This window comes from Balaenoptera borealis (assembly GCF_965194805.1).
Source record: "Balaenoptera borealis genome assembly, chromosome: 13".
Classification (NCBI taxonomy): domain Eukaryota; kingdom Metazoa; phylum Chordata; class Mammalia; order Artiodactyla; family Balaenopteridae; genus Balaenoptera; species Balaenoptera borealis.
The window spans coordinates 83,011,681-83,034,779 of record NC_138870.1 but is presented as its reverse complement, the minus strand read 5'-3'; the positions used below and the strand labels follow the sequence as shown (position 1 = coordinate 83,034,779).

General features: G+C 39.6%; 1 protein-coding gene across 1 annotated transcript in view; it reads left to right on the top strand.

The window, feature by feature from the left end:
• LOC309608942 (uncharacterized protein) overlaps nt 1-23,099 on the top strand; it is a 574,070-nt gene that overhangs the window by 270,479 nt on the left and 280,492 nt on the right. The window contains exon 4 of the mRNA XM_082349690.1: nt 21,277-21,424. The gene's annotated coding sequence lies outside the window, so the exon portion shown is untranslated. The remainder of the gene's footprint in view (nt 1-21,276; nt 21,425-23,099) is intronic.

Below are 23,099 nucleotides of genomic sequence, written 5' to 3'. Positions count from 1 at the left end.
GTGGAAACCACTGACACGAATTCTCCATTTCTGAAGATTCCAAAGGGGAGAAGGAGAGAGAGTGACATGAGAACAGGAGATGGAAATGGGAAAGTAAAACTTTACCAGGAGGGTGTGGCAGTTACCACCACTTCCATTTTATCTCAAACCTAAGATAAACACACTCTAATCAAACAGAAAGTATGTCAGTGGAAACACCACTCTGACACTATCCCGTTCCTAAGGTTACTTCAGAGATAGAAAAGTTTCAAGCAGATTATTGGTATGTGGCCCTGAGGACCTAAAACTACAAACAGAAAACTTAACTAGTACGATAATACCGTATTATATTTTCATTTCACATGGTTCAATTTTCTTAATCTCAATAGCATAAATTTCAATTATCATAAAATTAGTGACTGAGTGGGCAGGAAACATATCTCTGCAAGAAAATGTTGTTGCAATAATTGTTAATATAAGGGGGTCGGTGGTCTCAAGCTCTTCTGTGGGGCTAAAAGTGACCTTCCCTTCAGTGATGTAAATGCTAAGCAGATTTCCTTCTTTTCTAATGAGAGAAATTTAAGCCTAATTAAAATAGGGAAACTTCACTTGATGTCATGGTTGAGACACTGAGCATGTGTGAGGAGTGCCGTGGAGGGGGCGGGCTGCTTTTTTACAGTAGAGGAGTCGAGATTTGCTTGATGAAGTTGAGTGTTTTAGTCTATTTTTAGTGTTTTGATGAACTTTCTCATCAAATGGGTCTCTGAGAGTCTGCGGCAAAGTTACCTCAAAGCCAAAATCTGAGATAAGGCATAGGATTATGGAGAGGGTGCTTTGAGGTCCTGGCGTTATAATCGTCACAGAAAAACAAGCAAGACTTTCAATAACAAACCAATAACTTTCTGGAACCTTCAACTTTTTAATTAAGAGAGAGAAATAAAGGAGCAAAAGGTACTGAAGGAAGAAGAGAGCATGGAAAGAATAGGGAATATATATGTGAGCTGAGCAAAGAACAGATAAAAATAATTCTTAGGTTTTCCTACTTTTAAGTTAGGAGCAAAATCTAAAAAATGACAAAACTCTTTCTTGTTCTTTTTGGAAGTGCAATCAGATGTCTGTTTTTGCTGACTAACATCACAAGCATCTCATATATTTCACAAGGTCTCTAAAATTCTTCTCTAATTCAAGGTAAGACGTAGGAGACCCACAAGCTGTTCTTGATGGGGATTCAAAGAAGCTGTGCACCTATTCAAAATACAACGAGCTTAGGCAGAACCCTGTGCTACAATATCAATTATCCTCACTGAAGAGCATTTCTGCCCCCTTTTTGTGTGTCTTTTTGGAATAAGAATGTACGTTGCCCTTATTAATCCTACGGAATTACATTTTTCCTGCTCCTTAGGAAATCAAGCAAATGCAGACAGTTTCAGCAAGTTAACAAAAAAAAATCTAATTTCCACTTGAGCAGCTTTGAGGTTAGGTCAGTAGAAAAAAAAAAAAACTGCAGTAGCTTGTGTTGATGAATATTTTATAAGCTCTACCATCTAATAAAAGATGTATTTAAAAATGGGCAGGATGCTGGTTAAGAAAATGTCCTATTATCTAATTATTATGTAGATAAAAGCTGGGTATTGGGTGTGATGAAAGAATAAACCAGACCACAGACAAGTTCGATTTTGGGTCTTTAGACACTTTTTGTTCTGCTTCACCATAGATCTTCCATCATGGCTGTAACTGCCGACTCGTACAATCAGTGAGACAACGGGGGTGGTTACAGAGCTTGACCCGTGTGGAGATTATTTAGTGGCCTCAATGGACAAAAGAAATCTTTAAAAAGCTTCTAATTAGCACACCCAGTCTATGAAATTGCAAACCTCATTATTTGAGTCAGGGCCAGAAAAGTACAGGCCAATATAATCCCCACATGACATCTTGGCAGTATTTGGAGAGTCTTACCCACAGAGTTCAGAATTACACTCTTCATGATCTATAATAATAATAATGACAATGATGGTGACAACAACAACAACCCTAAAATAGCAACAATCATTTATTGAGCACTTACTATGCACCAGGCATGATGCTAAGTGCCTTACCTGCACCATTTCTTCCAATCCTCACAATAACTCCATGAGATAGGTACTATTATCATGCTTATTTGATAGTTAAGGAAAATGAGACTTACAGATGCTTAGCTAGCAAGTGATTGAGTTGACTCCAAAGCCAACAGGCTTTGCTGGAATGGATGCCCACAGTCCCACCCCTTGTCTCAAACCATAGTTTTTTGAAGTGTCCAATGGAAAGATAACGAATGCTCATAAAAGAAACTATTACACTAACTTTGCCATCAGCTGCACACTCCTTAGGTCTTTAAGAGAAGCCACGCCGGATCTTTCTAGCCAATGGTGTTAGGTGCCCTGAGTTCCAGCACCAGCTCCATCCATAACAAGCTGTGTGACCTTGTCAAATCACTTCACCTCTCTCATTCTTAGTGGCTTATTCTTGAAAGTGATGATTGTAATATTTGCTCTCTCTCTTTTCAGGGTTGTGCTGAGGAACAAATGTGATAAGGTACCTGAAAGCTCTTGGAAGAGCTTCAAGTGTTAGGTAAATGAAAGGTGGTAATTAAAAATCTCCAGAGAAGGGCAGCCTATCTTAGTCATCAATTATCATGTTTTCTTCCTTGTCAGGAAACCTGAATTTTTCATGCTTCCTGGGGGTATAGATAGCTCTGTGCAAAATTTTTGTTTGGGAAGTGTGTGAAGAAAAGGATCATCCTGACAGCTCAAAACCTATTTATGATAAGAAATAACCACATGTAAATTGATGAAACCAAAGACAGATGCATTCTCATGTGAAATTATGAAAATTCATACCTCCATTTATTGGTTTTTATATTTCATTATAAGAATACGGAATATTTAACTGTCATAACACACGTAAAACCCAACTCCTTAAATAAGAAAGTGGTATAGGAATTGAATTCTTATTGAGAAAAACAGAAAAAGACTTTGGGAGAAAAACATGAAAAATATGAACACCAGAAAGCTTGGCAAGTTCCTAAGCTTTGGAAACTTGGATGTGAGGATGTACCTGAGAAGTTTGAATCCACTCTTTGCTCATGTTAGATTTTTGGTGAAATTCAGTTATATTCCTGAATGGAAACCAAAACTAAACTAGGAAGGAGTATTACTTCCAAGATGGTGGAATGGCATTGTAGAACATCTCAGGCTAAAGCTTCAGGAAGATCTGGGCAATAATTCCAACTCTGCTGCTTACAAGCTGCTAATTAACCTCTCTGAGCTTCTGTTTCTACGCAGCTACTGCATGTAAACCACCTAATGTCCTAGGCATTATGTTACTAGACAGACCAACAATATAACCTGAGTAATGAAGACTTAGCCAATGTAGTATTCATGTCTAAGTGCCATGGAGGTTCTGAATTCTTCCTCACTTAACTTTTGCTCAGCACAGATAAATAGGGGCATGTACTAGTCTGAGCTTTATCTCATCATGTTTTTCTTGCCAAAAGTACTCAAGGAAAGCAAATTGGACTGATTGGATTATTGAGAAGTTGAAATCAGATAAAGGCAAGACAACACCTGGCAAATCAGGATTTGACAGGGAAGGAACTCCAGAGTTTACCATTTTAAATGTGTTGAGGCATACTGAATCAGTCTCAGATGACTGGGAAGGTTAGATCTTTCACAGATAGCATGGTACTGAAGTTAAAGCATATGCATGTCCTTAATGGGCTTCAAGGAAACTGTGTGTACCAGGAAAGTGCCAGGGAGGATATAATCTTTGATTTACAGCTGTCCAAAACTTACCAAAAACTTGACTTAAATAATGTTTATGTGATTGGAAAGTCTAAATTCTACAATTTATTCTCAGATTTAAGCTGGACCATCAGAGAGCCTTAACTTAGACCAGTTGGCCTCCTCATAAAGTTTGGTTTTAGTTTAGCATCATGCTATAGACCTCTAATGGAGAGTGTTAACAGACATGGCCCTTGAAATACACCACTATTTTGGTGGTAGGAATCCAGTCCTTCCCAGAGGTCAGCCTGACTGTATTCTTGCAACTCTCAGATCTCTCTTCTGTACTGTGAACAGAGAGATTTTTCTAATAATTGGGTATAATCTTGTTATTCCCCTACACAATAATCTTAGCTGGTTCTAGACTAACTGCAGAACCAAATCCAAGTTTCTTTTCAAAGCATTCAAGGTCCTTCTTGAAGTGGCTTCATGTTACCTGCCTTAGCCTCACCCCTTCCTTCTGGCGTCTTGAACCTCTGCTCTGGCAATACTGAATGTGCAAACACTGTTCCTTCAGCTTGCAGTGTCCTTCCCATGTTTGTCTTCTGAATTACTCATCCTTGAAGCCTCAACTCAGCATCCTCTGTAGGTTGTTGACTCCCCTAAGTTGACTTTAGAGCTTCTTGTCTTGCTTCAGTCTCAATTAAAGCAACGCTTTTACTGTTTTGTAATTGCGTTTTTGTTTCATTTCACTTTGTTGATCTGTCTCCCTTCTAAACGGTAAACCCCTGGAGAGCGGGATTGGTTTCCCATTCGCGTCCATAACTCCAGTGCCCATTGTTACTGCCTGTTTTCTCCCTGTCACAAGCAAGCTGCCACCTTGCCCTCTTTCTTTTTTCTTCTGGTCCTCATCTTAAAATGGCTTGTTAATATTCTCAGTCGAGGGGTGGGAACAGTTGAAAGACCAGATTTGACACATTCTGAACTATTTTTTGGAAGAGGGTGCAGTCCTCTGATGGAAGTACTTGTCCAAAATTCACCTCCGTTCTGATTTTGTGTTACATTTCCTATCATGTAGAACATGATTAGCTGTCTTTTCAAGTGCTTCTTTAGGCCAAGTCTATTAATGAGATTTTGTTTAGTCCAGTGTGAGTCAGAGCCAAGTGTGTTTGCTCACAGATGCGCATTAAAAGAACAGGGTTTGACTGGTACGTGGCAGCCCAATCTTCAGGGCTGAGGTAATTTTCCAAAGCCGATTTTCTTAGTGTTCAGCAAAGTGGAATGTAATTTTAATTTGCAAGGAGAACTTTGGCTTCCATAAAACATAACTATCAGCTTTTTCTCAAAGCATTTCTTCACATTGATGCCAGGGAGGTCAGAATGAAATAGTTAGAGATACAAACCAATTTAATAAAAAGGAGGCTCCGAACAAATTAAAAAGTCTGTCCTGAAATTTCATTTTACAAAAGGGGGAGCAAACATTCAGCAAGTGTTCTTGTTTAATGATGTCCAAATACTCATTTACTATGAATGTGAGAGCAAAACTCACAGGCATATATATTTTAAGATACTACCAAACCAATTTGAATAAAATTTTAGCTCACCAAGCAGTCAAAGGCATCAAAGATGTTTATCCCCTTGCTGAAGATACTTTAAGTGGAAGGTTCAAATGGGCAAAACTTTTTAATTGGTTCACTTCCACAGCAGAACCCATGAAAAGTTTATGGGGGCAACAATTGAATAAGCACAGCTGCATCAGACCAGAGCATCAACTGTTTATGATTCAGCTTGCCAGCCAGATATGCGGACATGTCAGAATGAGATAGGAAAGTTCACCAAGTGGGTAGATTTTCATTAACCATTCATTTCTTTTTGTAAAGGTGAGGGCCATATAAATAATTCTCTCACCTCAGTCTTCCTTCGTAAAAAATAACGTGTAAGTCAGTGTACTATTTAGGTACCCAATGTAATAGAAAGCTGATTGATTCCAGTGCAAATGAATGTACTATACAATATACTCATGCATGATATGATTCTCCATTCCCTGCCCTTTTTTTTTTCCTTCCTCCAATCCTATGGTTCTTCTGAAATGTCAGTAGAAGGGATCACAGGGATAGAAGAGGTCATAGAGTTCTCATTTCTAATCCTTCCCTCGGACATTTATTTGTAAGGACAGAGTTGGGAGGAATAGTTTAGGGATACTTAGCCATGTAAACAAAAAGGATCAAGGGCCAGGCCTCCTGATGGAATTGAGGGCTTTACTGACTTTACAAATGGTAGTAGAACTCAGATCCAGGGAGACATTGTTTTCCTACAGAATAACCTTGGGAGCATGAGTTGTTGATTTTTTTCTACTATTTTTTTTTAAACAGAGAGGGAAAACAAAGTAATAGAACTAGAATATGAAAAGCTTGGCATTATAAAAATCAACAGACATTAGCTAGAACTTGGGAGCAGTATTCCTTCTAACAGGACTACCTGAAGACAGCTATTGTTATGTCTCCTTCACCTTGGAGGTTCAACTGTTTAGGGGTTGGGACAAAGGTGACTTTGACCTGCTGGTACCATTAGCCCAAGAGGATTGGAGCTTTGCTGGAAGGACAGGGGCAAGAGTGGGTCTCAGTGTTGTGGTGAAGAAGGTCGACTGCCACATCAGGTAATAAATGATGTTGCTGCCATCAGACCATCAGCCACTGCAGCCATCCCCGACTGTGCACCCTGAGGAGAGCCAGGATGGAGAAAAACAGGATACTACCCCTAGATTGTTTAGGTGCATATCAAAGGAATGCTTTCACTGAGCCCAGACTCTTGTATCTTCCCATATACAGAAAAGTACTAAATTCGTTAACTTGAGATGTCTGGCTTTTCTTTAATTAACAATAATATTTTGATGTTCAGACTACCTGGTTTTTGTTGCAGACTCCAATGTATCCTGGCTCCTTCCTTACCTCTTCAGAAGAGTCCCTCAGCGGCTGAGAGGCTGTCTCCCGAGCTTAAATCCTCAATATGTTGGCCGAATAAAGTGTAATTCTCAACTTCTATGTTGTTCATTTTTTTCAGTCAACAGTTTTAAGGTTAATAGATATCAGAATCAGTATCTCCCTTAGATTACATCAATATCCACAGCCCACAGACTTTATCACATGACTTTTTTCTTTTGAGTGTAATAAGGGATTCTGATGAGTATTTTGAGAAGTTTAGATGAGGATTGATTTCTCTGTCTCACACCCTGCTCGGCTGCTGGGGTTTCTCAGAGAATTGCCTACCTGTGTCCAGCACACAATGTCACGAAATGTGTTATGTTTGAGAAATGTGCTAAGAAGTGATGCAGTGGAGATAAAGAGACTCCCTCTGCTTCCTGTTCTAGACCACCTGCCGTGGGGGCGAGGTGAGCATGGCAGGACTGTCCTACTCTGCAAGGAGAGGCCGAGGTTTGGGGGGTATTTATTGTGCATTATAATTAATAAAGATTATAATCATCACAACCCAAATAATTAGCGTTTATTGAACACCTACAGTGTGCTTAGTTCTTTGCTGGGAGTTTACATATAACATCACATCATTATATTGAATCCTTATGATCACCCCAAAAGATCAGCATCACAAACCTCACTGTATAGAAAAGTGAGGTTCAGAGATCTTAAGTACTGCGTCCAAATCGCACCTTGAGTAGAGGGGAAGCAGGGATTTGTCAGGGAGGAAGACATTTTCCTCTACTCTTCTAGCTTCTTCTGGCTGGGCCCTGTGGAGACAGTGGGATACAGAGAGGACTCTGACCATCTTTTTTTAAAGATGTTCTACTGTTTATTTAATCACTCTCTTTTTTTGCGTTTCTTTTTTTAAATTAAATTTAACTTTTTATTTTATATTGGAGTAAATATAGTTGATTTACAATGTTGTGTTAGTTTCAGGTGTACAGCAAAGTGATTCAGTTATACATATACATATATCCATTCTTTTTCAGATTCTTTTCCCATATAGGTTATTACAGAATATTGAATGGAGTTCCCTGTGCTATACAGTAGGTCCTTGTTGATTATCTGTTTTATATATAGTAGTGTGTATATGTTAATCCCAAACTCCTAATTTATAACCGGCCCCCCCCCCCCCGGCCATTTCCCCTTTGGTAACCATAAGTTTGTTTTCGAAGTCTGTGAGTCTGTTTTTGTTTTGTAAATAAGTTCATTTATATAATTTTTTTTAAGATTCCACATATAAGTGATGCCATATGATATTTGTCTTTGTCTCACTTACTTCACTTAGTATGATAATCTCTGGGTCCGTCCATGTTGCTGCAAATGGCATTATTTCATTCTTTTTATGGCTGAGTAATATTCCATTGTATATATGTACCACATCTTCTTTATCCATTGAGAGGACTCTGATCTTTAGGCCCTGTTTCCTCCACCACACCTAGCCCATAGTCTTTGCAGGTATCTCTGGTGATAGCTCTATTCCAGCAATAGGCCTGTTACGGAGCAAGGCTCCCTGCCCAATGAAGCACATAGAAGCCAATACTATGGCACAGGCTTTTCAGAAAAGAAAGAGCTTTATTAAGAGGTTGATGGGCCTTAGGAGGCACGACTCAAATCTGTCTCCCCAGTTCAGGGTTTGGAGCAGATATTTAAGGGGTAAGGGATTTTCAAACTTGGAAGCTGATTGGCTAGTCTAGAATCAGTCCATATAATCTACTCGGGCTGCTAGAAGCCACATTTTCCTTATTGAAGGACTTCTCTCTTTGTAAAAGGCCCTGGTGGCAACATTTCTATTCTTTGAGTTCTGTATACTGGAGATTCTTGATTCCGGCTTTATCTGGGAGACATGGGTTCCCATCTTGCACATGTGCAGTGCTGTCTTTGTAAAATAACTCAAGGTTTGGTTAATCAACAACCTATTTAAGGAGGCAAAACCAGTTTTAGCTGGTCAGTGTTTTATGTGAAGTTTCAGGCCCTGTATCTAAATTTTTTTAGGCAGTTTTGGGGAAAGTCAGAGTTTCTTCCCGAGTCATTTGGGCCTTCATTGTTTTCAGCTGAAATAATTTACATGCTAAAGAGACACGTTTTAGGGTGGTAAGTTCTGCTCCCCTGCAGATTCAAGCTGAGCCTGTCAGCATTCTGCCTCACGGTGCTGCAGCGTTTGCTGGCAGTCCCTGCCCATGCTCCCTTGGCTCTCTTCGAGGCACCAGCACGCAAGTTCCTTGACCTGCTGGTGGCTTCCTGCCGTGCTCTGACCTCGGGTGTTCTCTGGCTGCTGAAATGTGTTTGGTTAGGACACTGGGCAGGCCGGAAGTGCTAAGGGGTTCATGCCTCAGGAGCAACCCTCAACCACTGAGGTTTAGAAATGGACAGATTAATACCCTGTTTCCTTGCCCTTCAGCAATTTTCAGGTCTTTTCTACACAACTGCTCAGAGAGTTCCCCGTAGGATAGAGTCTGGGTTGCCCACAGAGTAATCCCTCATTAACCCACCTTTCACGGTCTTCCTAACTTCCTTCCCCTTCTTGCTCATGGTGTTTCCTGAGATCGCCTCCCCAATATTCCCTTCACCCAAGATCCAAATTAAGACAACTAGGTACCCCTCAGGGGGTCTTCTGTCTGCTGGTTAATGACAGAATCATGCATGATTTAGAATGAAAAATTAAGACGGATGAGAAAGACTCATTGTATATGTCTAAAGACACTGGGAACTCTGAAACATAGCTGTCACTTTTGTGCACAGACAGGACAGAGTTTTAGAACAGCTCAGACGTTTCCCCGCTTTCAGTGCAGTGGCTGCGTGAAAAAAATATATTTTTCCCAAGTGTTTACGCATGTCTCTAAGCCAACAGATTTCAGAATTAGGCCTTCAAGTTGACTAATAATGTGGGAGTAGCTTAGGAGTAATAAAATAAAGTTTAAACATAACCATGTGCCACAGAAATTCTCCCCCAAACCAAAGAAACTGAATTAGAAATATGAAGAAAAATGAGCTTGCTACGTCTCATTAGGGATGTATACTGCTAGATTTGCATTTTTGTTTAATACTCAAATGCTGCCACATTATAGCTGAGTCATGACTTTAACTTCCTTTAACAAATTAAAATGAGACTGGGTAAACAGACATCTAGAATACCAGGCAAGCATTAATGAGAGTCTGAAAATGGTGCCGCTGATCAGTTAAACCTTGCCTATGGAGCAGTGTGCTGTGAACATCCAGTTTCCTTCTGATTCTTTGAATTTGTCATTTTTATCAAATAGCGTAAATTTAAGTGATATTTCATTAGTTGGGATAAATGGGTATATATGTAGGGAAGAAAAACTGGTTAAAAAAAAAGATCACAGGTATATAGAAATGACACCAGTGTCCCGCTGATAATGAAAAAAGAAATAACTTCTTCCGTGATTCCTAGTTTCCTATCATTATCAGAGAAGGAATATTGCCAGCATTCAGCATCATATTCCAAATAGGACTTAATCCTCTACTGATGAGATAATAGTTCATTTACATCCAAGATTATAATGCAGTTTAGAATCATCCTTTTCCTTTCAATTTGCTTTCCCTTTCCAATATCATCAGATTCACAGTTAGTTATAAAGGAGACTTATGATTTTAAAACATCATCTTATTTTCTTTCTTTCTGCTAATGAGTTGTATAAAATAAGTATGATTTTCCTAATATTCGTTTTGAGTGTCAGAACTATACAATTTAGCAAGGAGCATCAAAGCACTATTAATGCTGCAATTTAGTGACAAAACACCTCTCAGTTTTCAAGTGCCTCTTGCTATATTTCTTCATTTCAAAGGATTTATTGTATTATTTCCTTGGCTGTAATGGTTGAGTCCTAGCGTAATAGGCTTATTTTGATATTTTCTCCACAGTTTATTTCAATAATGGCTAACTCTACCTTTGAATGATGGTCAGCAAACAGGAAAAAAGTGGGTATCCCATTTCGCCTTTTCCTTCTCAGCACCTTCAAGGGATCATTTCATCATTGATGAGAACATGCAGTATCTGAATACTGACTTGGAAGAGAGTCCTTCCTTCCTCCATTTGAGGAAAACTGTGACTCCCTGGCCGTCCACTCTAGTTTTTAAAAATGTTCAAACAACCCCAAAGCAAACTACAAAAGCCTGAACTTCTAAGATGTAAATTTCAGTAATGACATGGATCAGAAACAAGTGGTGGACACACAAGCCTATCTCTCACACTTAGGCATTAAGCAAATCCAGTGCGTGGGGTGCTGTGATTGCTCTCTAATTGCTGGCTAAATTGGAATTTGGGTATAAGTGAAGGATAAACATCGCGTGCTAGAATTCCTACTTCTTCATAGTTTTCCAAGAACACTATTCCCGACCCTGTGAATCTCTTAGGATTTTACTAGAATGTGATCACACTGTAGGCAGAGATACAATAAATAATGCAGGCCTTTGTAACTGGAAAACAGATGCAGTGTGTCCATGGAGGAACATGTTTTCTAGACTTTCTTGAGGGTAGGACAGAGAGATGTTAAACTGAAGCATTGAAGGTGGTGTTTCCTACTACCTGGCTTTATGAGCTTTATGCTTATGCCCTGGGGAGTTTCAGTGAACTGTATATGTCTATCTCAGGAAGGCCAAGTATAAATCTCTCAGCCCTGTTGCAGTTGGCAGACCCCTAGATATTACTTCTATTTTCATACACCCAAATTTTAGAGAAGTCATGATTCTACAAGCAACAAAATTAGGTATTTAAGGATTCTTTAAATAAACTGGACATCTGTGTCCAATTATTTAATTGAACATCCATTTCTTTTTAATATAAATAAGATCATAAGAAAGAAAATCAAGACCATCTGAAAGAAAATGTTAACAAAGAAAAAACTGAATGCTCAGATGCAAGTCATTTCTCCACGTTCAATTTGTTTTTGAAATGTCATTGATCAGAAGTAATAGTGTTCTCGGAACCAATGGTAGTAACTTCATCTGGCCTGGTGGCTCAGAAACAGCCTTTAGGAGAACCAAGCATCATCGGGATACAGGAGGAGAGTCTTCGTCCTACGAATTCACTCTTTGTGGTCAGTGGAAGTAGCCTCCTAACTGGTTGTCCATCTTCTACCCTTGACCCCCAGCCTAGTCTCAACGAAGCAGCCAGCGGTGATCCATTTAATAACGTCAGACCATGTCATCCTGCTACTCAAAACATCCAAATGGCAGCCCATTTCATCTGGAGTGAAAGCCAGTAAGCATGTGAGCTCCTTTCCAAGTTACTGCAGGGAAAATTTTACCAAATGTTTTGTGGATACATATCACATGATCTCCAGCTTTCCAACCTGAGTTAGTTGTTTATTTCTCTTCTATTCAAAATCCAACTGTTAATCAATGACATATATTTTAAGTTTTTGATGACAACATTCAACTTTTATCCTATATTATCAATAGTTAATGTAACAGTAGTTGCTATAAGAGATAAATTTGAAATCTCTGTGACTCAGCACAGTACAAGCTTACTTTTTTTTTTTTTTTTTTTTTTTTTTTGGCCATGCTGCACGACTTGCAGGATCTCAGTTCCCTGACCTGGGCTTGAACCCAGGACACGGCAGTGAAAGCCCAGAATCCTGACCACTATGCCACCAGGGAAATCCCCAAGCTTACTTCTTATTGCCATAATCCTTTGGGCCTGTTCCTGGTTGGTCAGCCTTCCACATGGTCAATCAGGAACCCAGGCTCCTCCACTCCTGTGGCTCCTCCCTGCTCTAGGTTCTTGGAGCCTCTCTGTTTAGTCAGGCTCTGAGGAAAGAAAGTTGGAGGATTTTGCTGCAATATTTTTGCCAAAACTCACTGGCTAAAACTCAGGCACTTGGTTACACCTGGCTACAAAGGATGTTGGAAAATGCAGTGTGTGCCCAAGAGGAAGAGGAAATAGGTTTGTTGATTAGCTAGTAGGCTCTGCCATACCTATCTGCCACTCTTTCCCTTAGTTAGTAAACCATATAACCTATCTATTATTTTTTATTTCCTGGCTGTTTAGGTCTTGCTCATAAATGCCCATCATGATTGGATATTGTGATATATTCTTCTTGGGTAGGCAGGAGAGGGGAAGGAGCAAGTCTCTGGAGTCAGAAATACCTGGGTTTACATTAAACTGGGCACTTTCTAGCTGTGTGCCTTTGGCTAAGTTATTTAACCTCTCTGATCATTAGCTTCACCTGTCCAAGAAGATATAAAATGCCAGCTTCATGAGATGACTGAAAAAGAAACATATCAGAGAGCAGAACAGCAGAGGTTAAGAGCACAGATCCTGGAGCCAGCCTGCTTGGGTTTGAATCCTGGCTGTGTCAGCTTCAGTTTCCTCATCTGTAAAATGGGGATCATAATATTACCTGCCTTACAGAAGTTTTGGAGGAAATTAAGTGAGTTAATATATGTAAGGCACTGAGAATGGTGCATGAAACGTAGAGTGTTAGCTCTCATTTGAGAGTATTTGGTGTGTCTTATAGGCTCTTGTTAAGTGGTATCCTCTCCAGATTGTTGCTTGATACAGCTTGCTCTTTTCAGAAATGATTGAAGACTGAAAACCCCCAAAGATCTCCCAAAAGGGCTCTTCAAGAGTAGGATTCCAGGCATATTAGTGGGATGTCAAGGAGCTGTTTGTGTAGAGAGCCCTTCCAAGTGACCACCTGCTTTGATTACTGCAATGTTGGTTCTGGGTCCTGGAGGTAATTGCACAGAGAGTACATTGACTCAGGGCTCTTTGGAATGATTTAAAAAAAATTGTGTGATGTGAGTTTAAATAGCACAGAACTCATTACCAGCTTGGGCGGACAATGGCGAGGGGAGGTTATTCAGGGTATTAGGCTTATCTAAGTAGGAGATTGCAGTCTGAAAAATTGTTTAAAGAGAAATATAATTAGAATAATGGGACAACATAATGGGAAATCAATGGTATTAATGTAATTGCTAATTACTACATTAGAACATTTATCCAAATCTCTTCTCCTTAAAACTAAAAACATGAAATTAAGTCACCACAGTAGACAATTTGTGTAGAGGGACTCAGGGATTTTGGATTACTTTGGAAAATCTGCCTAGAACAATTTGTCATTGTACCAAACATCAAGCTGGACCGTCTCAGTTTCAAGAAGAGAATGTGCATGAGAGGACTCATGTTTTCGCTCTATTCATCTTGGTCATTTTAGGTCTCATGGGTTCTGGGCATTAAGAGTTTTCTGTTTGAAATGGAGTTTTTCCCTCCTGTGTTTGTTGGCTATATGTATGTCATCTTTGGAGAAATGTCTGTTTAGGTCTTCTACCCATTTTTTGATTGGGTTGTTTGTTTTATTGATACTGAGCTGCATGAGCTGCTTATATATTTTGGAGATTAATCCTTTGCAGTTGCTTCGTTTGCAAATATTTTCTCCCATTCTGAGGGTTATCTTTTTGTCTTGTTTATGGTTTCGTTTGCTGTGCAAAATCTTTTAAGCTTAATTAGGTCCCATTTGTTTATTTTTGTTTTTATTTTCATTACTCTAGAAGGTGGGTCAAAAAAGATCTTGTTGTGATTTATATCAAAGAGTGTTCTGCCTATGTTTTCCTCTAAGAGTTTTATAGTGTCTGGCCTTACATTTAGGTCTTTAAACCATTTTGAGTTTATTTTTGTGTATGGTGTTAGGGAGTGTTCTAATTTCATTCTTTTACATGTAGCTGTCCAGTTTTCCCAGCACCACTTATTGAAGAGACTGTCCTTTCTCCATTGTATATTTTTGCCTCCTTTGTCATAGATTAGGTGACCATAGGTGTGTGGGTTTATCTCTGGGCTTTCTATCTTGTTCCATTGATCTATATTTCTGTTTTTGTGCCAGTACCATACTATCTTGATTGCTGTAGCTTTGTAGTAGTCTGAAGTCAAGGAGCCTGATTCCTCCAGCTCCATTTTTCTTTCTCAAGATTGCTTTGGCTATTCGGGGTCTGTTTTGTTTCCATACAAATTGTAAAGTTTTTTGTTCTAGTTCTGTGAAAAATGCCATTGGTAGTTTGACAGGCATTGCATTGAATCTGTAGATTGCTTTGGGTAGTATAGTCATTTCCACAGTGTTGATTCTTCCAATCCAAAAACATGGTATATCTCTCCATCTGTTTGCATCATCTTTAATTTCTTTCATCAGTGTCTTATAGCTTTCTGCATACAGGTCTTTTGTCTCCTTAGGTAGGTTTATTCCTAGGTATTTTATTCTTTTTGTTGCAGTGGTAAATGAGATTTTTCCCTTAATTTCTTTTTCTGATCTTTTGTTGTTAGTATACAGGAATGCAAGAGATTTCTGTGTATTAATTTTTTATTCTACAACTTTACTAAATTCATTGATTAGCTCTAGTAGTTTTCTGGTGGCCTGTTTAGGATTTGCTCTGTATGGTATCATGTCATCTGCAAACAGTGACAGTTTTACTTCTTTTCCAATTTAGATTCTTTTTATTTCTTTTTCTTCTCTAATTGCTGTGGCTAAACCTTCCAAAACTATGTTGAATAATAGTGGTGAGAGTGGACAACCTTGTCTTGTTCCTGATCTTAGTGGAAATGCTTTCAGTTTTTCACCACTGAGAATAATGTTTGCTGTGAGTTTGTCATATATGGCCTTTATTATGTTGAGGTAGGTTCCCTCTATGCCCACTTTCTGGAGGGTTTTTATCATAAACTGGTGTTGAATTTTGTCAAAAGCTTTTTCTGCATCTATTGAGATGATCATATGGTTTTTATTCTTCTATCTGTTAATATGGTGTATCACATTGATTGATTTGCGTATATTGAAGAATCCTTGCATCCCTGGGACAAATCCCACTTGATCATGGTGCATGATCCTTTTAATGTGTTGTTCGATTTGGTTTGCTTGTATTTTGTTGAAGATTTTTGCATCTATGTTCATCAGTGATATTGGCCTGTAATTTTCTTTTTTGGTGATGTCTTTGGTATCAGTGTGTTGGTGGCCTTGTAGAACGAATTTGGGTGTTCCACCCTCTACAGTTTTTTGGAAGAGTTTAAGAGGGATAGGTGTTAGCTCTTCTCTAAATATTTGATAGAATTCACCTATGAAGCCATCTGGTCCTGGACTTCTGTTTGTTGGAAGACTTTTAATCACAGTTTCAATTTCATTACTTGTGATTGGTCTGTTCATATTTTCTGTTTCTTCCTGATTCAGTCTTGGAAGGTTGTACTTTTCTAAGAATTTGTCCATTTCTTCCAGGTTGTCCATTTTATTGGCATATAGTAGCTTGTAGTAGTCTCTTATGATCCTTTGTATTTCTGAGGTGTCAGTTGTAACTTCTCCTTTTTCATTTCTAATTTTATTGATTTGAGACTTCTCCCTTTTTTTCTTGATGAGTCTGCCTAAAGGTTTATCAGTTTTGTTTATCTTCTCAAAGAACCAGCTTTTAGTTTTATTGATCTTTGCTATTGTTTTCTTCATTTCTATTTCATTTATTTCTGCTCTGATTTTTATGATTTCTTTCCTTCTACTAACTTTGGTTTTTGTTCTTCTTTCTCTAGTTGCTTTAGGTGTAAGGTTAGGTCATTTATTTGAGATTTTTCTTGTTTCTTGAGATAAGATTGTATTGCTATAAACTTCCCTCTTAGAACTGCTTTTGCTACATCCCATAGGTTTTGTGTCATCGTGTTTTCATTGTCATTTGTTTCTAGGTATTTTTTGATTTCCTCTTTGATTTCTTCAGTAGTCTATTGGTTATTTAGTAGCGTATTTTTTAACCTTCATGTGTTTGTATTTTTTACAGTCTTTTTTTCCCGTAATTGATTTCTAATCTCATGGTGTTATGGTCGGAAAAGATGCTTGATATGATTTCAATTTTCTTAAATTTACTGCGGCTTGATTTGTGACCTCTGCTTTCAATTCTTTTGGGTATATACCTAGGAGTGGAATTGCTGGGTCATATGGTAATTCATGTGTAGCTTCTTGAGGAACAGCCAAACTGTTTTCCTGGAGTTGTTCTTGACACCTGTGAACATGGTGACAGGTTGCAGAGATGGGGATGAGGTCTGACACTAGAACACAGAGTGAAAGGGAGGGAACTGGACCTCAGGAAAACAGCAGAAGCCCCAGTGAGTGGTCTGGCCATGCGCAGTGTTGGCATTTCTAACACATTCTCAAGTGTGGTTTGTGGACCTGTGTTGGCTTCACCTGGGCGCTGATTAGACCTGAAGCATCTCAGGGCCTGTCCCAGAAGCATCTGTTTGTACTTCTCTAACTTAAATGTTCATGGGCATATTTCCTGGTCATCTTGTTAATGTGCATATTCCGAGAGGAGTGGTCTGAGAATCTGTATTTCCAACATGCTCTCAGGTGCTGCTGGGCCTGCTGGCCCCTGGACTATACGTTGAAGAATAAGTGAGGATCAGTACTATCTGTGTATTGGAATCACCTGGTGAACTTTTCAAACATCCCAATGCCTGGGCCCAACCACAGAGGTTCTGATGTTATTGGTTTGGGGTGGGCCCTGGCATTCAGTATTTCAATAATGTTACCATTACAGTCTACCATGCAGCCAGGGTTGAGAACTTCTATTCTGGGTTGGGACATTGTCCTGTCTCTTGCACATGTGTCCTCCTTCCCTCCTTCCTGCTTTCTTTCCAAACTTTCCTGCTTAAAACTGAGTCAGATTCCCAACAGATTGATATCTCTGGCTCCTGTTTGTCGTTCACATTGCCTCCAGATGAATCCTCCTTAAGCTAGCGCTGAACAGACTGCTCCCTTGCAAAAACTTGCAATGACTCTCATTGCCCTCCATGAATAAAAAAGACCATGTATCTATCCTGTAAGCCTCTCCTTGGGGTAGCTGCAACCTATTTTTCCAGCCATGTCTCCCTCTTTAGTAAGCCCTGTATCTCAGAAAAACTAATTTCTGTCCTCTGAATATACCATGGATTTTCCTATCTTTCTGATTTTACTTGGGTTGACTGTCCATCTGGTTAATCTTTTCTGCATATCTGTCGGTCAAGGACCACCCCTATTTTTACTTCCTCTACCAAAGCCTTTCTTGATCTTTGCAATTGAAGTAATCCTTTTTCCTCCAGCACTTTGTTTCTTTCTTTCTTACAGCATTTTCCCCTTTGTATTGCTGGGGTTTGCCTTCTGCTCTCATTCTTCTTACTGGGTTGCAAACTCTCTGGGGGCCTCAGCCTCTTCTTTCTTATCTTTGATCCCCTGCTGGGCCTACTAAAGTGTCAGGCACATGGTGGGTGTCCACAAAGATTGGTTAAATTGTATCCAATTGAGTAATTTGCCTCCATGCTATTAATTCAGTTTTGACCTTGCTGCAGTATACTGACATTTTAATTTCTCTGCCTGACATTTAGTAAATCTTTAGGAATTTTACTTAAATAAATGATTTCCTGAAAGCTCCAAATGTTCCTCATAAACATGGGCTATAGCTTCTGCAGTGTCTTCAAAAGTTTACAATGTTTTAATTTTTCACTCTGTACTAGTTTGTTAGCATTATTGGCTTCCTGGTGTCCTGAGACAGTGTGGGATCTGATAGGAAGTCAGAGGCCACGTTCATTCCACTTGCAAAGACTCATTATGTTCTAAAAACTTTGGAGTGCGGTGGTAATGAGCCATGATTCTAGGAAACCCATCCAGCTCTGACTCCTCCTCACTGTTCGGGTGGGAACCTCTTCAGTAGTTAAGTGGGTGATGGGACTTGGAAGGTAATGACGTTTCCTGCAATTAGATCGTGTCCCCAGCAGTTGCTTGCAATCCTATAGGAACAATTATAAGGAATCCCCTCTCATTTGGCACAATGAGATATGCACATTTTCTAACAGGCTAATTAGTGTAGTTATCATTTTTTAGCCAAAAATGTCAATGTGTAGGATTTAATTAGTCTGCCCTAGGATTATAAGATAACTTCTTAGTTTAGTCAGTCTGTCAGCATTTTCAGGATTTGGAAGGATGCTGGGAACTATCACCTACATATTTGCATAAACTTTTAAGACTTCTAGAAAAATTACTGTGACAAGCAGGTAAAGTCTCCAGAAATAAAATATTCTAATCTAGATGGGGGGAAGAGTTGTGATCAAAGGACTGTTTGGTTAGTGGAAAGTGTAAAAAACAGGCCTTGACATCAATTATTCTTATTTCTACATTTCAGGACTGAGGTGGTTCAGACATTGTAGTCTCTGCTTTAGACTTCTTTGGTTTCTCGTAGCAGAACCTGATTCCACCTGGTTAAGCTACGTGGGAATTTATTGCCAGGATATTGGGTAATGCATAGAATGAAGGAGACCCTGAATAACTCAGCCATGCCACGTAGGAGACCAGAGAAGCTTCTGGGACATAGGTAACAGGAACTAGTGGGCAGTCTCTTCAGGATTCTGCTGGTAAAACAAACATGTTGCAAATAGTTTTAGTTCTTTTGGTTTTCCAGGGAAAGAGAGTTGGATTGGCCTGTTTTGGGTCATGGAATGGGTCGAATAGCATCCCCTCAAAATTCATGTCCACCTAGAACTTCAAAACATGGGACCTTATTTAGAATAAGGCTTTTTACAGATGTAACTAAGGTAAGGGTAGAAATGAGGCCATACTTGATAAGGGTGGGTCCTGCATCTGATGTGAATGTCCTAATGAGAGTCAGAAAAGAAGGAGACCCAGAGACACGGAGAAGGAGGTGAGATAGGAGTGATGTGTCTACAAGCTGAGGAACATCAAGGATTGACAACATCCACTGTGGGTTGGAAGGGAGACAGGGGACAGTTTATCCCTCAGAGTCTCCAGAAATAACCAACCCTGATGGCAGCTTGATTTTGGACTGGGGTCCTCCTAAACTGTGAGAGAGTAAGTTTTTGTTGTTTTGAGCCAGGAAGTTTGTGGTAATTTGTTTTGGTACCCTTAGGAAACAAATACAGGTCATATGTCCATTCTTTGTCCAGGAGAAGTAGGTACCTTAACTGACAGCCTCACTGTGACTGTGTGCAGTGGGCTAAAGGGACTTCCCCAAAGCAAATCCAGTGGTGTCATCAAAAAAAAAGAACATGGATGGGTGCAGAAACCACAGGAATGTCCATTACATATCTTACAGTCCTATTTTCCCTGGAGGGCTGGGGGACGAGGTTGGGAAATGCGCTGTCTGGTACCTGCCTCAAATATAATGTGAAGCATATCCTCAGATTTTGCAAAGTTACAGCTAGTAATGCTACAAGTCTTTTGGAGGAGAATTGGTGGCATGGCGGGGGTGGTGGTGTGAAAGATACAGAAAGGCAATGTATAGGACAAAGGCTTTGTTTATATGGTCAGGATATGATATATGATCAAATATGATAGATATGGGTCAGGAAGGAAAACTCTGAAATGAATGAAAATTTACTGCTGTATTAATTAAAAGCATCTCGGAATAATGATCCCACTTCATTCTTTGACTGGGACATTGTGACAAATGTGGGTTGATAATCAAAAGAATAAATTCTAGCCTATGTGCAGAGAAGTCACAGTGGGCTAAGTGGAAATCGTCAATCTTGTATTCCATTCCCCTTAAGTTATTAGGTATCTGGTGGCCAGAGAGTTATCTTTGTGTTTATTTCCTTTGCAACTCTAAAAACAACAACAACAACAACGACAACAGCAACAAGAGCTAGTATTTATTGAGGGCTTTCCATGAGCCAAGAACCATGCCAAATGTGTCACACATGCATCATTTTATTTAATCCTCAAATAACTCAATATTGTTGATATTGCTAGTGGCTCTGATTTTGCGGTGTGGAAACAAAGGTCTAGACAGGTTCAGTAACTTGCCTAGAATCTCATACTGGTAAGTGGTGATGGTAAGAGTCAAACCCCAGAGACTAAATTCTTAAGTAACTGTTTAGCTGTTATGTGTACCCTCACTGTATCTATGTCATTTCATTAAAGAATTAACTACTTTTTTTGGTTGTTGCTATAATATTTCATTCAAAAGCCCAGAAGCCTTGCTCATGTGGCATGTCCCTTGAAAACTTTCAAATGTCAGTGGAATGAGCTAGAACTTTCTTTGTGCCATGAAGTGTACTGTCTGCTAAGCTAATCTCTTTCCTACTGGGAAATATGTATAATACGAACTGGTTTAGCTAGATTGAAAATCAATCATCAAGGCCACTGAGGATGCTAAAAAAAATAATCAAAAGCAGTTAGCATACAAATGAAAGTGATTCCCTATAACTCTGTGTGGGATAAATTTCCTGAACTATACCAATAAATCAAGGTCGTGGAAGCTCAGTTATAAAGGAAGATAGATTGAACAGTTTTCCTGTTAAAAACAAGCTGTTTGTACTATGTATCTATCAGCTAGTTATTCAGGTCTAATTTAGGAATGTGCAAGTAAACATGGCCAAATATATTTAAATATACTTGCACTCAAAGTTGCCAAGTAATGCTCTGCATTGACATAACTAAATTATTTCTGGAATCTTTGAAGTTCCTTTTGTGTAACTGTAATAAGAAATTCTTTGCTATAAGAAAAGTAGTTTGTAAATACCCCCCCCCCCCTTTTCCCATTCTTTGAGGTTACATTTTTGTTGTTGTTTATTAATGGAGGGCTTTTTGAATTCATAGGACGCACTGTTGGAGCATACTCTCTCAGTTGTGTTGAGAGACTTCCCTGCTGGTATTTTAGAGATACAGATGAAGCCAGACAGATCAAGCTGCTTCTCATTCTTATCCCAAGAAGCTGGCTGACTGCAGGGCCTCCGGACTCTGTCAGGTACTGCAGTAATTTGTATCAGGACCTTGGGGCTTTAAATCAACAGACAGGATGCTTTTCTTGACTGGCCTTAGGCTCTTTCTTCTAATCCACTCCAAACCTCTCCCGTGTTGTTCCAAGAGATCTAACCAAATGTGCTTGCCATAGCCTGCATGGGATGTTTCCCTAGGTAAGAGCTAAGAGCATGGGTTCTGGAATCTGACTGCCTGGCTTCCAGTCTTGAAGTTTTCATGCCCTGGCTTGTGAATGGGGAAGTGACTTAATTTTCTATGTACCTGAGCTACCTCATCTATAATATGCATATAATAAAGTATCTAGCTTATAGAATTGTTTTGAAGTTTAAATGGGATAATCCAGATAGAGTCATTAACATGGATCCTGGCACATAAGGATCTTACCAAAAAAATGTTTATTAGCTAAACACAAGTCCTGGAGTTAGTGAACATTATTGATCTTACCTGCCCAGCATAATTCGCCTTCTTGCAAATTTATGTCTTGCTTTTCCACTGGGGAATCATACCTTGATTAAGCTTGGTCCATGTGGTTTGGGTGGTTGACTCGTCCTCTCTCTTATCCTCAAGTCCAGAAGTGGCCTTATGATACAGATTTGACAAATCAGCCTATTCCATTCCCTCATGGCCACAGTGACTGGGTCAAAGATGGGCTTGAGACCCAAGTGGACCAATGAAACTTTTCTTGGACTTTGGTAGAGTGTTGGGAAACAGAAGCTGATGTTGCTAGGATGCAGGATGTAAGCCTGGAGGTGCCAGGGGCCACTACGGGGACTGGGCATACCTGAGAGAGGGAAAACAGAACAGAGAGATGGAGTGAGAGAGACTGAGTCTTGGAAACTGGCATCCTTGATGCTAGACTTACCACTGGACTTTTAAAACACTGAGCCCAATAAATGTCATTTTGCTGAAGCCAGTTTGATTAGATTTCCAACATTTAAAACTAAGGTGACCATGTGTCCTCATTTTGGGACAGTCCTACTTTATACCTGTTCTCCCAGCATAGTTATTAATAGTGTCTTATTTCACTCTTGGAAGTGTCCTAACTGAGAGGATAAATTTAAAACCCAAAAGTCCAGACCAATACAGCCACACTGAAGAAATACCCCTGTGGAGTCCCAATTCCCAACAGCTTCTCAAATCATTCAGCACATACTCTGTTCTGACTGGAGAGAGTTCTGGTGAACACACTTGTCTCCATCTCTAATGAGGGCCTGGGGCTCCTTCTAGGTTAGCAACTGCCACTATGACTCCCTTATTCCAGCTCTGACATTTAGGCTGTGGCTACTTAGCAGTACCTAGGAGCCTTGCCTTGGTAGCAACAAGGTGAACTTTTCTGGTTAAGCAGTTAGCCTCACTAGTCAATCTCTCTCTCACCCTCTGTCTCCTTCCCCCCTCCTCCTTGAGTACTCACACATGCATCGCCCACCCCCCACGTGTACACATGCAACATTGGCCTAGATAAACACCACCAGCTCCCTTCGCTTATTCCATCACCATGTTTGCTCACTTTCCAGTTGTGCTAAAGGGCACAAATGTGTGTTGGGAGTTGGATGGGCAGACAAATAAGGTCACTAGGATCATTTTACAGGCCTCTGAAGACGCATTGGATAATATTTGCCCTGTAGTAAGTTATGTTGTCTTCTTTGAATCTCTTGTTTTTC